Genomic DNA, 19101 nt, shown 5'->3' with positions numbered 1-19101 from the left:
ATAATGAGGGAGCTGCACGCTAACTTGTCAAGACTCTGTGCACGAGTGCGATAGGCAACCCGAATCTGACAATTGCCAAAATTCAAATCTTTTTTTTCCAAAGTCTTCTGATTTGTTTGGGTTTTTTGAAAGAACAATACTGCTGAAAAGCTGACAATTCTGAAAAGCTTGCATTCTGAAACACAGAACTTTAATTCAAGTCTAGGAAATGTGAAATGGAAACTTCTGACTATTTATAAATTTCTAGAAGTTAGAATTTTATTGAATAGACATACCAAGTCATCTACAGAAAATCTAAATGATCATGCAGTTGAGATTTGGCCCTTATTACATTTAGAAGTTGTCCCTAAGTGCCATGTTGGGGTTAACATACCCTGTGATTGGTGCACCCAGACTTGCCCTCCTTTTCTGAATTTTCTTAATGTAACCTTGCTACTATATGTTGCAGAATGAAGCTGCAGCAAAAAACAGTCTAATCTGAAATCTCTCCTCAAACCCACGTCACTTGTAGACACGGTTATGATAGCAGACAGAGGGCGGCTAGCTGTAGGAAGAGATATTGTTTATGTAGTGTCAAATAAGCTCAGATCTGCCCCTTTTCTCTGATAATAATAATTAGACTTTGCCAATAGAATTGTATCAAATCTAAAAGGAACTCTTATCACCACATTTCTCTGAATGAAACAATGAATACATCAAATCTAAAAGGAACTCTTATCACCACATTTATCTGTCCCTTGGGAGGTAGTGCATTCCTATAGGTCTCCAAATTGTTTATAATTTTGTCTCCACAACCAATCCACTGAAACACTTGCTCCAGATCTTCAAAACAATAAACCAAAACTGAACGAATAGCTTTTAAACAAAATCCTCCAAGCTTTCTTTTAATCCTATTCCGGACTTGGGCATATGCTTTTAGAATTTCCATGAGTACTTTAATCATAAAATGATTTGCATTAACTTTAATATTAACTCCTCCAAGGCTGCCATACCCCTTCATGTGCACTTATTAATATTATATTTGCCTTTGAAAACAACTTAGCATCCTCCTAGGATGGCCATATCACCAGGAGCCTTTTATTCATCACTTTATTAAAATAAGATAAAGTACTTTGATTAAAATACTTTATTTATTTATTCTCAAGTTACTTTATAAAATGACTATACAGTAACTTAAAGATTGTTTTTATTTTTTTAAAACATTAAAGCTTAAATCTTTAATATTTTATTCTTATTTGTGAAGCTCATCATTCACCTCTCTAACAGGAAACTGATGCTGCACCAAGCCCCCAAGCAAGGTCCATATATAGCAAGGTGTGATGTCCCAATTTGGGAGTAAGTTTTAGTAAGGAATAAAGAATTAAATCGTCAAAATTCTAACAATTTTACATATATAAATATTGATAATAAATACATATATAATAATAATAATAAATTATTATGATAATACAAATATTAATTATAACAAACAAGATAAATAATATATATTAATATATATATAATAATAATAATAATAATAAATTATTATGATAATACAAATATTAATTATAACAAACAAGATAAATAATATTAATGTGATATACATATATTGGATATATCTAGAATTTGTATAATAATATATAATTATTTAATATAATAATCTAATGATATGTTTAATAGAAGATTACATAATATTATTTAAATTAATAATATAATATTATAATAGTCTTAATAATAATTTTATAATTTATATATAATTAATATAATAATATAATATATAATCATTAAAATAATATATAATTAACAATTACCTTATTAATATATTTAATACGAAAGGACACAACTCTTTGAGTACACTCATACATATATAATATATCAATGCGTCAAAAGAAAAAGGGGGAATAATTAGAGAGAAATATTGAAAAGGCATGCTAATATAAATAAAAAAAGGAGGTAAATTAATGATTGATTAGAAGGGGTCATTACAAATGTTATTAGAGCAATGATCTTGCTAGCCTGTGTATAATAATGAAAATGAAGAGAAATGTATGATAATTTATATTAAGGAAAGGTCTGGAATATAAATTTGGAGGAAAATTGAGCAATATTCATTTGATCCATCTTCTTGAAAGAAGGAATAATGAGTTCTGCAATTTTCCCATTTGCTGCTAGTTTAAGTGCTCTTTTGTAAACCAGGAATTTGCTATATCGATTGTCAAGCATGTTGTACAGGTTGAATAATCTGAGTGATCAACAAAAAGCCCACTATGATTAAATTCTCAACAAATTGCTGCATCACAAAATAGTTCCTTCAGACAAACACAAGTGAAGCCTTTACATTCTCAAGCGCAAGGCAGGTTTATCATTGGGCTGTTGCGTGACTTTTGTTGCTATCTGTTCTGCCATAGCCAGTTCTTCATCTGGGGTTTGCGCTTTTGTTACAAGCTTGCATTTGACTGTAAAAATACAGTCCGGATCTGCATGAACACAAAGCATATTTATCATTACCTTAATTAATTGCACGTCTATAGTGCTATGTCAGCCATTACATTTATCTTAATACTTCACCAACTTTTAACCCTATTGGTGAGAGATAGTTCCAAGCATCCCAGAGATTACAACATCAGCTAGCAGATGAAATTTAAAGCACAAAAAATGAAGACTCTTTGAAATCCTGTAAAGGTTAATTCTCATTAAAGCGTATGAAGATAACCATTACTTTAATAGGGAACTTATACCGGTTAAAGAAAACAATTTTAAAAGAATTCAACTATGCTGGAGTTATTAAGGAGTAAGGACTATTGAAGGCAGTTTGAATACGGTTGGGAACCAGATTGAAAGCGTTAAAGACATAACGTTGCATGATAAAGAAATAATAGCTGAAAAGATAATAATGGTCACAGAATATTTTCAATTTGGCTAGGGCACATACAATCTTTAAAAGCAATTTGATTGCATCACAAAAAACCCAACACAGAAATTACAATCATGCGGCCATTTATTTCAAACCCATGCTTTGGTTTTGCCAGTGCCATGATTTTTCTACATTCTCAGTCAATTCATCATTCATTCCCTTGCAACAATAAAATCACCAAGAAAAGAACGCCAAATAGCCGCATCAGGTTTAATTGTCATTTTGTTGATGAAGTCTAGTACCTCGTCCAAGCATCCAGCTCCGCCCAGAAGGCCCACCATGCAGCAATAGTGCTTTGACAGTGGCGTGACACCATATTCTTGAGTCATGCGATGAAAATACTGCATCTAAGCGAATAAACATGGATACATGTTAAGAACGAATAAACTTTAAAAGAAAAAGGAGTGATATTTAAGCAAAGAAAATAATGACTAAGTAGGGTCATTATAAGTGGTATTGACGTGGAAAATAGCTAATAGAAGGTATTATAAAGTGAAGAATCATATATCACCATTCAAAATCAATAGGTGAAAATGGAACCGATTCCATTAAGATAATTAAAAAAGCATGTAAGGATACCACATTGGGTGGATTGTATCACCATCGGAGTACAAAATGATCAATCACTAATACAAAGTGATTTCATCATGGGAATACGTAGAGGTATGTTCAAGTAGTATTATATTTTAATTACTATATTGCATTATGTTATCCTACTTTTATTATTTATAATACTAAATGAAGAGTTATCTTATAGTTGCTTATGATATATACAATTAGAAGATATGTATATATATTTGTGATCAGATTAATGATATTTATATTTTGTGATTCACAAATGATGATAACGTTGGGCATGATTGGAAGAAAACTTATTTCTTTTGCATAAAATTAAAATTTGGAAAGTCCATGATAAATAAATTTGGAATTATAAAGAAATGTCTCACAAAGAGACATTGTTTAAATTATTTGTGCTTAAATTCATAATGGATAGGGAGTGTGCATAGGGTGAGTAAATCGGTCGTGTTGGGGCATAGGAATCCCAATATGGATTTTAAGCTCTGAGGGAGCCCCAAGCTAAGCGTGTCCAAAACTCGAGCAGCAGTAAACCTTCCATCCATAATGAAACTAAAACATGTACTTAGTGGGTAGGGAGTGTGCACAAGGGGAGGAGTAAATTGATCGCGTTGGGGTAAGAAAATTCCAATATGGATTAAAAGATTTGAGAAAGCTCCAAGTTGAGCGTGTCCAACCTCGAGAAGTAGTAAATCTACCATCCACGTCAAAATTAAACATGTTCATAGTGGGTAGGGAGTGTGCACAAGGGGAGGAATAAATCGGTTGCGTTGGGACAAAATGAATCCCAATATGGACTAAGGTCTGAGGGAGCCCCAAGCTGAGCGTGTCCGAACTCAGAGCTGCAGTAAATCTACCATCCACTATGGAATTATACACTCTATTATAGTACTAGCTATAAAAAATATGCATCTTTAATCCAACTTTTTATTTCAAGACAGGGGAAAGGAGCACGACATGCACAATCAAGTGGTAAAACATTTCTTTACCCTTTTCTTATTTCAATTTGTAAGCTAGATCCTAACATGTATGCTATGTGTCTACATCGTGTCTTCATGCATCAATGTGTTTGCTTCGTGTCTTCATGCATTCGTGTCTACCTCATGTTTGCATCGCGTCTTCATGCTAACTTTTTGTCTTCATTCATATGTTCTTTTACATGCTATTATATACTAACATGTTTACTTTGCAAGGAACTAACACATATGTAGGAAAGAGCATGAATCTAGACAATAAATAAATGAGGATCAAATCAATTGCTTGAGGACAAGCAAATTTAAGAGGGGAGGACTGCGATGTCTAATTCGGGAGAAAGTTTTAGTAAGGAATAAAGAATTAAATTGTTAAAATTCTAACAATTTTACATATATAAATATTGATAATAAATACATACATACATACATATATATAATAATAATAATAATTATTATTATTATGATAATACAAATATTAATTATAACAAACAAGATAAATAATATTAATGTGATATACATATATTGGATATATCTAAAATTTATATAATAATATATAATTATTTAATATAATAATCTAATGGTATGTTTAATAGAAGATTACATAATATTATTTAAATTAATAATATAATATTATAATAGTCTTAATAATAATTTTATAATTTATATATAATTAATATAATAATATAATATATAATCATTAAAATAATATATAATTAACAATTACCTTATTAATATATTTAATACGAAAGGACACAACTCTTTGAGTACACTCATTCATATATAATATATCAACGCATCAAAAGAAAAAGGGGGAATAATCAGAGAGAAATATTAAAAAAGCATTCTAATATAAATAAAAAAGGAGGTAAATTAATGATTGATTAGAAGGGGTCATTACAGCAGGTTAACTGCCAATCCCCTCCTTAAAATTAGGAAACTGTTTTAGACCATCAAAAATGTCTTAGAATGCCTCTCATGCCATTTTCCAATTTCTTCCTAAAGAAAAGGAGATTGCCCTAGAATGTTTGGATTGGCTTGTAGAGCTCCCTGTTATGCTCTACAAACCTTGGTTGGGTCCCTAAACACTTTGCTGAGCGACAAGGTGTTTATTTTTGTGAACAAGAATAGTAATAACAAATAATGGACCAATTGAAAGACACAACGACGCTAGAGATACCTTGGGAAAGCTCTTATACTTGAGGAAAAAACCCAGCCACACAAAAGGATACTCCTTTATTAAAAAATAATGAGAGATTCTCAATACATAACTTAAAACCTTTTGAGCTTTTCACAGAATAATGAAACAACAAAACTCCTCTCACAAACAATAAAAGCAACCTTTTATAGTGACTTGTGCAAATACAAGCTAAAAGGTACGATCCGTTTTTATAGGCACGATATGACATAACAATATTGTTACACATTATTGCAGCCACCCTAAAGATAACATCTCTGCCAAAAAATAAATACCAATTGCCAATGAATGGCAAGTCAACTTTTCTCAAGAAGACGTTAAACATAAAACACGATCAATCATAGAAAACAGAGTGATGAGAATCAATGTTAAATGACCATAAATATGATCACGAACCATGAGCGATACAATCACAAATAGTGATCACCATGATCCATCCTCTAGAATCGCTTACAACTGTGACCATTCACTTCCTTTGTCAACCCAACATACATGTGACCTTTTAATGATTGCCAGTTACAAAGATGAAGCACTTAGAATCCCAAATGGTAAACTTGAGGCACAGACACATGAATCCTAATGAAGACGATAGGTGCACAGATGAGGACTCAAGAAATTCCAACATCTTCATCATTCATAACCCAACAGCACATACAAGCATCAAATTTCATCATTCATCAGATTATCTTAATAGGATAGCATCGTGAAGTCACTCAACTTGATGTTCACCATAGCTACTCCCATGTGTGACATAAACACAAGCTCACATCAAGGAGTCACTTAATGTGATGTTGTATGGAGTGTCTCAACATGACATCCACTATGGCTAATCCCATGAGTGTAAAGAGCGACAAGGGCTTTCACCTCAAATTTCTCCATCTCAGAGAAGTTTTTTATTACAAGGGCTTCATCTTTAATTTATCACTCTCAGAGAAAAATGCATTACAAGGGCTTTCACATCAAATTTCTCCATTTTTGAGAAAAAATTTATTGCAAGGGCTTTTTACTCAAATTTCTCCCTTAGAGATAAATGCATTAAAAGGGCTTTCACCTCAAATTTCTCTATCTCAGAGAAAAATGCATTATAGCACATAATTAGAGTAATTGATGTTGAGACTGCCTCTCAGCAGAGACTCCTCTCAACAAGGGCAACATTTTCACAACTTAGATTATTACAATAAACTACAATTGACTCCAATGTTTGGCAATAAACTACAATTGACTCCAATGTTTGGCCAAACAAGAAACTTTTGAAGCCACATTCCTTCTCAAGCTTGCTGATCCTCTACAAAGAACTTGACACCCTCTATTTTCCACTCAAATTTCCTTTGAATCTTCAAGCACTTGCATTAACCTGTAGACCTCCTCATTCAAGATTGCTTGCAATGCTTGCTTTAGAGTGTTGAAGTTTAGCATCAGTCACAGTAATACTAAGTATCTGAATCTAATATGCTGTATATAAACTTATATATATATATATATATATAGAGAGAGAGAGAGAGAGAGAGAGAGAGAGAGAGAGAGAGAGAGAGTTACATGTTCATGATTCAAATCGAGCTTCTCTTACTACTGTCACCGATTCATATTGGGTTGCTTCAATACTGATATTATAAAATTTGTGTTATTACCGATCAGGGATTGGGCTCCAAACTATATTGCCTTAAATATATGTTAAGTGTTGTTCGAATTAATATCAAGCATGTCTTATCGGGCTCATCATCGGGCATGATTAGTTTGGATTAAATCACTGGTTGGTTATGTTTACCAACGAGCATGACCACGTAGAGTCATGCCCCTACGGGGACATGACCCTTCACTTTATATAAGTGTTAATTCTCATCGGTGGACAAGGCAATATTAATTCACAACATACTTGCAGTCCCAGTATCGGCAGAGTTATATATTGCAGATTGTTAAATACTTTCTCATCAGCGCTTGGCATTCAAGACAAAGGATATTGGAGCATTGAAGACCAACTGAAGATACACACCTACTATGCACAAACAAGAAGTAGGTGAAGTCTGATATAATCTGATATTCTTTCTATCAGAGATCCTATAATTTAACATGGTATCAGAGCCATTCTGAAAAGAAATTTTATTCAGAACTCATATATATAAAATTTCAGAATTTATCATTTTTGAATTTCACTTTTCAAAATTAAAATGGTCAACCATGTAAGGTTAGAGGATAGATTGGAGAGGGCATGAAACTTTTCTTCATGGAAAATTCATGTCATCATAGTTCTAAGAGAAATGAAATTAGAAGATTATGTAGAATCAAATAAAACTATTCTAGAAAATGATCTAGAGAAAACAACGTGGAAAAGGCACAACAATAAAGTCATGAAAATAATTATAGACTCCATTAAGAATCATATTCTCCCTTCTATTTCCAGCCTTTCTACAACATTTGAAATGTTCTCCCAAGAACACCTTTGAAATTAATAATACTAGCTGGTTGCTGACCTTAAAGTAGGATTTACCATACATTAAAATGAACAATGGGGAATCTATCACTTCCTATATTCTAAGAATCTCTGAGCTAAAACATCAACTTGCTACTATTGGAAGTCCAGTTGATGAAAAAGAACTTACCATGATTGCACTAAGGGGACTCCCACTATCTTGGGAAACTTTTATTGGAGGACTAAGTTCTCAACCTGAGCTTCCTAAATTTGAATTACTCGAGGAATCAAGATTAGTCTCAAGGGAGATAAGCTTAAATCAAGAGGGAGACATTCATGCACTTCAAGTAAGCTCCAATAGGAAAGGAAAATTCAATCGAAATAAGGGAGAATCTAACAAACCATATAATAAAAGAGATTGGTCAAAAGTGAGATGTTTTAAATGCGACAAAATTTGTCACTCTCATAATGTCTATCCTGAATGGAAAAGAATTCAAGCCGCACTAGCAGAAAAGAAGAAAAGGAGGAAGTAGAAGAAAATCATGCATTCTATCTAGCACTCTCCAGTGAGTTAAACTCAAACAAAAACACTTGGATCACAGATAGTGGAGCATCTCGACATATAACAGGTTTTAGAGACAAATTCAAAAGCTTCTCAGAATACACCTCAGAAGAGGTAACCATTGGGGATAACTCCACTCATACAATTAAAGGTATTGGGTCTTGCTCCATTCATCTAAATTCAGGTATTACTCTTCAACTTAACAATGTTTTATATGTACTTGGAATTAAAAGAAATCAAGTCTTTATATCTGGCCTTTCTGATCAAAGATACAAAATTGCTTTTCAAGAAGATGGATTTTTGTCTTGGCTTGAAAATGCTAACATTAAGAAAGCTATCTCTATTGGAGTTAGAGACGGAAGTTGATACTAAATCTCTTTCATCTCCTATACCTACTTCTGAAGATGTTGAAAATAACAACAATAAAAAGAGACCACTTTGGGCCAGAAAATTCATAGAGGAAAATCATGTTGAACTTGATGAAGTATCAAAATAAAGCAAGAAAACAAGGACTCAATCTTGTTACGTTGCATTAGTAACAAAACTTATTAAATCAGAACCTTCAAACACTGAAGAAGGCTTATCAAGTCAACCTTGGAAAGAAGCTATGATTGAAGAATACAATTCAATATTAAAAAATGATGTATGGGATGTTGTACCTAGACCTAAAAAAAAATCAGTATTTTCATCCAAGTGGCTTCAAAATCAAGCATGCACCTAACAACAGCATTGAGAAATACAAGGCAAGATTCGTAGCACGAGGTTTTTTTACAGAAGGAAGGTATCGATTATTAGAAAACCTTTGCTCTAGTTGCTAGGTATACATCAGTCAAAATCATCTTGGCCATTGCAACATTTAAAGGGTGGAAAGTCTATCAAATGGATGTTAAGACAACTTTTCTAAATGGTGAAATTGAAAAAGACGTGTATATTGAGCAACCTGAAGGGTTTATTACTCACAACAAGAATACTCATGTATGTAAGTTAAAGAAAGCACTATTTGGACTCAAGCAAGCTCCCAAAGCGTGGTACGAAAGAATAGACTATTATCTTACAAAGCTAGGGCTTTTTAAGAATGAAGCTGATCCTAACCTATATTTCAAAATAGATGGAAATGACATGATTATTCTTGTGTTATATGTTGATGGTTTATTAATTAAATGTGAAGAACATCTAACAAGAAAATGCAAACAAGAACTGATAGATGAATTTGACATGAAAGACTTAGGTCTTCTTCACTACTTTCTAGGACTGGAAGTTTGGCAAAAGGGAAACTACATTTTTCTAAATCAAGGAAAATATGCTATTGATATTCTAACAAAGTTTGGAATGATGGACTGCAGACTAGCTTCTACTCCTATGGAACTTAATCTACATAAACTGAAGGATGACATGGATAAATCTAAACCTATTGATCCTACTCTCTATAGATAGATCTTTGGGTCATTAATGTATTTAGTGAATACTTGTCCTGACATATGTTATGTTACTAACACCTTGAGTCAGTTCATGGTTACTCCATAGAAGATTCACCTTATGGCTGCTAAACATATCCTAAGATATCTAAGAGGAACTATTGGCATGAGAATCATATATGATCAAGTTGAGATCAATCTTCATGGTTTTTCAGATTCAGATTGGGCAAATAGTTCTACTAAGCGTAAGAGTACTTCAGGATGTTGCTTCAGTCTTGGATCTGGGATGATTTCCTAGTTAAGCAAGAAACAATCCTCAGTTGCATTGAGCTCTACTGAAGCAAAATACATAGCCTCTTCCTTAGGAACCAGAGAAGTTGTATGGTTATGAAAGCTATTATTTGATTTGTTTAAGAAACCTTTGAAGCCTACTATCATTCATTGTGATAACCAAAGTTGTATCAAACTTTCAGCTAATCCAATTTTTCACAATCGGTTGAAGCATATTGAAATTCCTTACCACTACATCAGAGATATGGTAGATCAAGATATCATCAAACTAGAGTACATCAGTACTAATGAACAAACAACTAATATTTTTACCAAGCCTCTTGCTAAAGTGAAGTTGGTATACCTCAGAGAAAAACTTGGTATGATTAAATTGTAATTTTGAAGTTTTGAACATCGGATTTAATTTCAATTCATGTGTGTATGCTTCTATAATTGTTGCTTCAGATATGTAATGAAAGGTGACGATCTTTCATGGACATATATATTCAGAAGGTAATCTTTTGTAAGGTGACGATCTTACAAATGATAGGCCTGTTATTATGACTGTTGGTCCAGACTTTCTGGAAGTCATGAATAACAAATGCATTATGATTACTCTAGATATTGTTTGAAACAATTAGAGATCATAATTTATGTTATGATAGTGTTCATAGCATGGTGATTTATATTATTTGACAAGTCTCTATTTCTTAGAGTGGTAGTGTCAAATAATGTATTATGTGTAGATATTCTAATATCCGAATTCTTTATTACTTCTCCCTTGCTAAAGAGGGAGTGTTGATGTTTAACATCAGTTAAAGTAATACTGAGTATCTGAATCTAATATACTGTATATAAATGAAATATATATCTATACATATATATGTACACATATGATTATATTCATATTGTATATATATAAGTTACATGTTCATGATTCAGATCGGGCTTCTCTTACTACTGTCACCAATTCATATCGGGTTGCTTCAATATTGATATTATAACATCTGTGTTATCACCGATTAGGGATTGGGCTCCAAACTATATTGCCTTCGATATATGTTAAGTTTTGTTCAAATTAATATAGAGCATGTCTTATCGAGGTCATCATCGGGCACGATTAGTTTGGATTAGATCAGCAATTGGTTATGTTTACCAATGGGCATAACCACATAGGGTCATGACCCTTTGGCCACATAGAGTCATGCCCCTACGGAGACATGACCCTTCACTTTATATAAGTGTTAATTCTCATCGGTGGACAAGGCAATATTAATTCACAACATACTTGCAGTCCCAGTATCGGCAGAGTTATATATTGCAGATTGTTAAATACTTTCTCATCAGCGCTTGGCATTCAAGACAAAGGATATTGGAGCATTGAAGACCAACTGAAGATACACACCTACTGTGCACAAACAAGAAGTAAGTGAAGTCTGATATAATCAGATATTCTTTCTATCAAAGATCCTATAAATTAACATAGAGGAATAAATTTAAAATAGACAACTTTGAAACTTTTGCCATACTAGTGTTGGGTATTGGTAGAGTTATATATTGCAGATTGTTAAATACTTTCTCATCAACACTTGGCATTCAAGACAAAGGATAGTGGAGCATTGAAGACCAATTGAAGATATACGCCTGCTGTGCACAAACAAGATGCAAGTAAAGTCTGATATAATCAGATATTCTTTCTATTAGAGATCCTATAAATTAACATAGAGGAACAAATTTAAAATAGACAACTTTGAAACTTCTGCCATACTAGTGTCCAACACTCTTCTCCTTGACCTTATCTCAGATCACTCTATTCTGAAATTTTTTGCAGAGCTACCAATGTCAAATACAAATCGGCTGTGCATTTCAGTTCTATGTAGGTGAAGAGTTTTACCAAGGACTTTAACAACAGGGCTTGTGTTAGCTCCTGATTTAATAGTGATTTTAAGTACCAGGTAGCCAATACAGGATTGTATGTAAGGGCAGCTATCTACTATGATGGACACAATTTGTCAAGAACTCGAGCCAACTATAAGGCTGAATTCCTTCTACTTTAGGCTCTGCAAAACCTAGGCGGGTAGACCTTTAGATTCATTCATATGATATTAGTTCAAAGCATACATCTGAATTTATACAAAGTAGATTAAACCCTTATTTCTCTTATACTCATACAATAACAAAGGTATGCAATAGCAAGTTACAAAACTTGTGAAATCCACAAGCTGAGTGAGAGTATCCTTTCAGCATTTAAACAGAAAGGGAAAATGGATAATTGATTTTTTGATTTTGAATCAGCAAAACCCCATATACAGCAACAAATTGAATTGATTTTGTCACTGATCAGTGTCTTATCTATTGGGTAGTTCCACAAATCATAAACATACATCCATGATATCACTGACAGATCTCATACATCAAGATATTAGATATATCCTATCACTTTGTGAATTAGACATCAGTGTTCACAATGAATCTCATACTTATGAAATATCCTTCTCATGAAACCTGCAACCCTATTAGGATAAGTAACCATTTACTTGGTTCCTTGAACCAATGACAAATCCTATTCAAACATACAACTTTAAGGGACTGCAACTGGATTTAAACTTTTTGTTCATAAACCACAAAACACTAAAGAGAACAGAGATAGGAGACAAAAATCAAAATGAAACTAAAATGTTTTGCCTATTTTCTATTCATTTACTTGGAAACAAATACATTAAAGATGTATACAAATAACTCATGAAACAACTAATAGATCAGGGCTTTTTCTAAAACTTCATTAATGTTGTTCATACAAAGAGAAAATATGTAGAGGATGTGGTATACATAGCTAGAGCTCTACTCAATAAATTGGAACCAACCTTTTACAATGAGGAAAAAAAGAACGATATAGAAGAATGAAAGATGGTCAGATCTGATTTGGAAGTGCCAAATGTCATCTTCAAACTTCATCAAATGTTGTTGCAAAGCCTCTCTCATCTCTCCTCTTCCAACTTCATATCAAATCCCATCACTTGCCTAAACAAACTCATCAAAATATCTTCAAATGATGAAGAAACTAATCTTCCTGAAAAAGAACCAAAACTGCTGCTAAAATTTAAGCCAAATACCCCACTAAATAATTCCAACATCAAAATACCATTCCTAGGAACATTCTTGCCAGATTTGAGGACAACCCATTTAATTGTTTTCTCTAAAACTGAATTTGAAACTCCACTACAAAAGCCAAAAAAAAATTGTTAAAATTGCTGCAGTTTCACAAAACTGAGAAAATCTTTTGCCCAATAAAACCTGCACACAAACTGACTGCAAAAATGGATTCCTTGTTTTCTCCCCTTTCTAGCGATATATAATAGTCCTATATCAGGACAAAAATTTCCCCCTTGGGAAGCATTTGAAGTTACAAACATTGGGGATGAACAAACTTTTTAAAAGTTAAAAATATTTTAAATTTGATATAGTCACATTATATAACATTTTTCTACCTCACATTTAAAATCTTAATGAAATATTTCCGCTCCTCGACTTAAAAGATCTCCACTTCTCCACTTCCTCCACTAACTGCTTACTAACTGTGGAGATGTGGAGATTAACCTTCATCTCCACTTCTCAACCTCCTTCCTAACTCCTTACTAACCGTGGAGATGTGGAGATTAACCTTCATCTCCACTTCTCCACCTCTTCCTTAACTGCTTACTAATTGTGGAGATGTGGAGATTAACCTTCATTTCCACTTCTCCACATCTCCTCTTATAAAATCTTTATAAAACAAACTGTGGAGATGTGGAGATTAACCTTTATCTCCACTTCTCCATGTAAAAGATCTTTATAAAATGAATTGTGGAGATGTGGAGATTAACCTTCATCTCCACTTATAAAATCTTTATAAAACAAACTGTGGAGATGTGGAGATTAACCTTCATTTCCACCTCTTCACTTACCCTGATCTTAATGAATGTTCAACACCACCTTTTTAATGCTGAAAACAGTTAAGTAGCCTCTGGAAATGACTTCAAATAGCGACCAAACCACATTCTTTGAAGCTGATGCTTTGCATGGTGATAGTCTTTCACATGGAGAATCCAATAACATCAAACAGATATTGGAGGGAAAAGTTATTCACTTTCAAAGCTGCCCATTTAGCCATTTCTGCACATTTAAAAACATTAGTTCTCGAAACCTTTAAAAAATGCATAATGTATGAGCATCAAAAGGTTATCAAATGGAGAGCTAAGGGGCTATAAATTGGACAAATGGTAGATAAAATAGTAGAAAATAATGGAGTATCATTGGTTTTAGCTGCAGGTCAATAGTGTGAGACAAAACTTTATGAATAGGGTGTTTAAAATTCTGCAAAATATGCCAGTATTATATCAGAATAAATTGCATTTTAAATAGCCATAGGAAACCAATCAAATTGACTCACGGGGGGCTCAAAATGGATACCAAGAATGTCTCTCATGTCTACAACACACCATTGAAGGAATTTTATCAATAGGCTCAACTGGGCAGAAGATATTAACATTCAAAGTGAGGTATTCAGATTTGTGACATAGTGCAAACAACAGACCAACATGAAACACCAGACTTTGCGCAATTGAAAACCCTATCAAAACTTATCATGGAGACTTGAGATTTGGAACATAGGTTCTGTTATATGCATACTAAACATTCCCAAAGTGGTGAGCCATGACATTTAACTGGGTATATGATATTCAAATGCAAACTGACCTTCAACCTTTGTTTGACACTAATGCAAAAATGTAGATTTCTCAATTGTTCAAAATGAAACTTCACGAGATGATTCGGAATAGAAAATTATCATCATGGAGCACATGCATATACTGAATGAAAGGTGTGGGATAACTGAAACACCTCATAGGCCTCAAATTGACAGTTGGGTACATATGCATGGAAAACATTTATAGGGGCTGCTTTAGCAAATTTTCACAATGATACTCAAAATCATTGATGCATTTTTGAGTCCCAACACCTTTCAAGACTGCAACACGCTTAGCTGACCCTTTTTTAACTTCACATAATTCCCTCTTGCTCCCTGCCTTTGAAATCACAAAGAAATTATCTGGTTGTGAACTTTCCTCCATAGACCTGAGAACCTTAATGTTCTCAATGCAGGCCTTGAATACTTGGAATTTAACTCCCTCTGATTGTCATTTCCTCCTTTTAGAAGAAACTGATCACTGATTCACTAGACAATCTGATTAGATTCTTTTTCAAGAGGGATGCAACCTGTTAAGTTCACCTATACAATAGACTCTTACAACAGAATTCTGAACATTGAATTTGATAGGTTATATAGATGCAGCACAATGCTCTCTATTTGCTCAAGTGAATCTGAAGTACATCTCAGAATACTTAGACCCCTCATCGAAGATACGAAACAGCTGTTGAAGCTTGACTGCCACAAAGTGCTATTGGGTTATCCTCTAAGCTACCACTGTAGTGACTCTTCCACCAAATTTGTTCAGCAAGGGATGTCTTTTGTTTTGTAGCTGGAAAGTGTCCATGTACCATGATTCTCTTCCTTCAAAAACCAGCAACAACGAAAATAGGATTTGTACTACACTTGAATAGGAAAAATCTGATTTGGAACTCAGAGTTCTAGAGAAAACAACCGATTCCTCATATCAGTCAAGTGCTCAAGTCTTGGATATGTTTGTCTCTGTCACAGTTATATAACTTTTCCAAATTTAGCTATACAACTGTTCCAAACTTAGTTATAGTCACATTAGAAATGGCCTGATAAATAAGAACAAGAAGCTGTTCCAACTTGTAATTTCCAACTTGTAAGAAGAACACAAGTTTAATTATAAAATTTGTATGTTGCATTATTACCATATTTATACAACTTATTTTGATCCTATGATTCTAACATGACTCTAAAGACTACACTTCCTAGGATCTTTAAACATGACCCTAGAAGACTAATAGATCCTTGTGACCTCATGAAACAACTGGTTTACAAGCACCAAAGGTTGTTCAAGGATCACACAAATAGGATCGACATACAAAGAAAGAGCCTAATAATCAAATATGCTAGAATCAAGAGGTATGAAGGCCTAGGAGACCTTTTGATCACTTAGCTTTGGTGGGGTGCTCCTGCACCAGAACCAGACTACTAAAAACAAATAACAGATCAATCAAAATGACAATTACGCCAGGGATACCCTGGGAAAACCCTCCTACTCAAGGGGAAATCTTTGCCACACAAAAGGTACTCCTTTATTAAAAAATAATGAGGGAATCTTAGTACATAACTTGCAACCTTTTATAGCTCTTTCATAGAATGATTAATCAACAAAATTTGTCTTACAAACCAAAGTATTTGTAGCTACTTACTGAAGTGTTGCATACAGAGATAATAACAATAAAAACAACCTTTTATAGTGATCCCTGCAAATACATGCTAAAAGGTACAATCCGCTTCTACCTGACACAATATGACAAAACAATATTATTCTACAGCCATGCTAAAGATATTCTCTCTGTCAAACAATAAAACATCACTCACCAATGAATGGCGAGACAACTTTTCTTAAGAAGGCGTTACACATAAAAAATGATCAATCACAAAAAACGGAGGAACTAGAATGAACACTGAATGACCATCAATATGATCATGGAGCATGCTGCCTTAGTGATTCGTATAAGCCATACAATTGCAGATACTTGTAACTGAAGAATACGTTTCACACTGATCCTCTGGATAACACATACAATGTTGACAATTGACTTCCTTTTTCAACCCAATGAGCATGCGACCTTTCAATGATTGTTGGTTTCAAAGATTAAGCAGTCAGAATCGCAAACTGTAAATACTAGGCATGGACACATGAATCTTAATGAAGGCAACAGTTATACAAATGAGGAGTCAAGAAATTCCAACATCTTCATCATTCATAATCTGATGGCAAATACAAGCATTGACGACAAAGCAAAGACAAATAAGTCGATACTATTGGCAAGTTGGCAGATACGGATGCATGGATGTTGTCATTTATGGCAGCACTACGTACAGGTAAGGTTGCATGAAGTTGAGATCAGTTTTGGTTTCTGGTTGATATGAAAATTGCCTAAGTCAGAAATACAGACAACAGAGGTATAGTTGTAGTCAAAGAACCTCACTAGAGCAATATATATGGCCACAATTTCGTATTATGGTAGAGTGAAGTCTGTAGATGTTATAATTATGTTCGCTGGTGTTAAGGTAACAATTGGCATATGTTTTGGATGGAAAACATGAAGACACATTATTATCGCAGAGTACAGAGTATAAGGCTCAAATTGGGCATTTTGGCCTAAGGAATTGAATTGCCTTGTCAATTCAATTCAATTTACCTGGCAATGTAGGGATGACATATGAGATGCTAACCCTTAGTTTAGCAACTTTTCATCATAAAGGCCGACTAGACAGAACAATCAGATGGGTATATAAGAAGGCATTTTGGATATGCGAGGTACAACTGTGCTATGATTATGCTATGTGAGCTTTATGTATGATGGTATATTGATGTAATCATGGTTAGATACAATCAGTTGTTGCATGGGCATGATCAGATGCAAGATACACAAATGACTAATTAGATGTTGAAGATATCAGTACAGTCAGCTTTGGTATAGTATCCATATCTCTTGTATAGATTGTATTCATTGTATGAGCAGTGAGCTCCATTGTAATACAAATCCTAAAAGGGTTGAGGCCTCTAACAAGGTCTAGTCCACTAACAAGGACTCATGTACTAAATGTATGTAATAGAATCCTAACAGGGTCAACACTCCTAATAGAGCATTTTCAGATTAGTGCATTATCTTGTGGGTACAATCCCGACCGGGGTTTTCCCTTGGCTTGGGCTTCCCTAGCTAACAGATCATGTTTTTATGAGTTTCATTGTGTTGCGTGCTTTACTTTTCAATTTATACATTTGTGCAAGTATATGTTTAAGTGCTGAAATATATAGCTGGGCGAACAGTGTGTATTCTCTATCTCTAACAGATTCACCATCATATATATGCTGAAGACGTTTCTGGTGAATATAAATCTCCTGCAGCTACAATCTTCAACACAAGGACCCTGATCGTAGGACAAACTCCATTGAAGACTGGATTGCCTAAGGAGGGGACATTACAATGAGCCAGAAGTGCTCAAAGAGAAGAAATCTTGCACGCTGCTGTTTTCTATTTGGGGAATGTTATCTGAGATTTGATTTCTGCAAATCCTATGCATGAAAGGGAGCAGGACACTTTTAGTTTAACTATAGTCCAAATTGCCGGTGTCGAGTAATAGGATTAAGCACTTGTGGAATGATGTTTCCATAATGCTATAGACAGCCACATAGTCCAAAGTGGCTTCAAAATCTTTTATTAATAGAAAGGAATTATCTCATTTTTTAATAACATCTGCATGACCAGTGGTATTACAGCATTTGCTTGCAGTCCTGAAGGAGCAAGAAAAACACAAACCTCAAAAGCAACCATGCTTCCCCATCTCACCTTGGTTGCACCTACACATGTGCTTCAAACTCTGACCATTCTTAATGATACAACCTTCCTAAATTCATTTGATTATATACACTAATCTGCAAGGCATTCTTGCTATCCTAAGACATTGATAAAGTTCGTTTCTAGACATAATAAGAAATAAACAAAGCAATGTTTATAAGATAAGGTTGTACCTTGTTGGTTTTTACTTTTTGCAGTCCTGAAGGAGAAGGAAATTCATGAACCTCAAAAGCAGCCATTCTTCCCCATCTCACCTTGGTTGCACATACATATTGTGCTTTGAACT

The 19101-nt window shown here is 33.9% G+C and overlaps 1 protein-coding gene across 2 annotated transcripts in view; it reads left to right on the top strand.

The window, feature by feature from the left end:
* Positions 1-19101, top strand: part of LOC149556938 (uncharacterized) — a 264534-nt gene that overhangs the window by 79647 nt on the left and 165786 nt on the right. The gene's annotated exons all lie outside the window — the stretch shown is intronic.

The sequence above is a fragment of the Cupressus sempervirens genome, chromosome 5 (assembly GCF_028749045.1).
Source record: "Cupressus sempervirens isolate cs-2001-9-10 chromosome 5, ASM2874904v1, whole genome shotgun sequence".
Lineage (NCBI taxonomy): Eukaryota > Viridiplantae > Streptophyta > Pinopsida > Cupressales > Cupressaceae > Cupressus > Cupressus sempervirens.
Note: the sequence above shows the minus strand (reverse complement) of the source record. Positions and strands in the feature narration are given on the sequence as shown.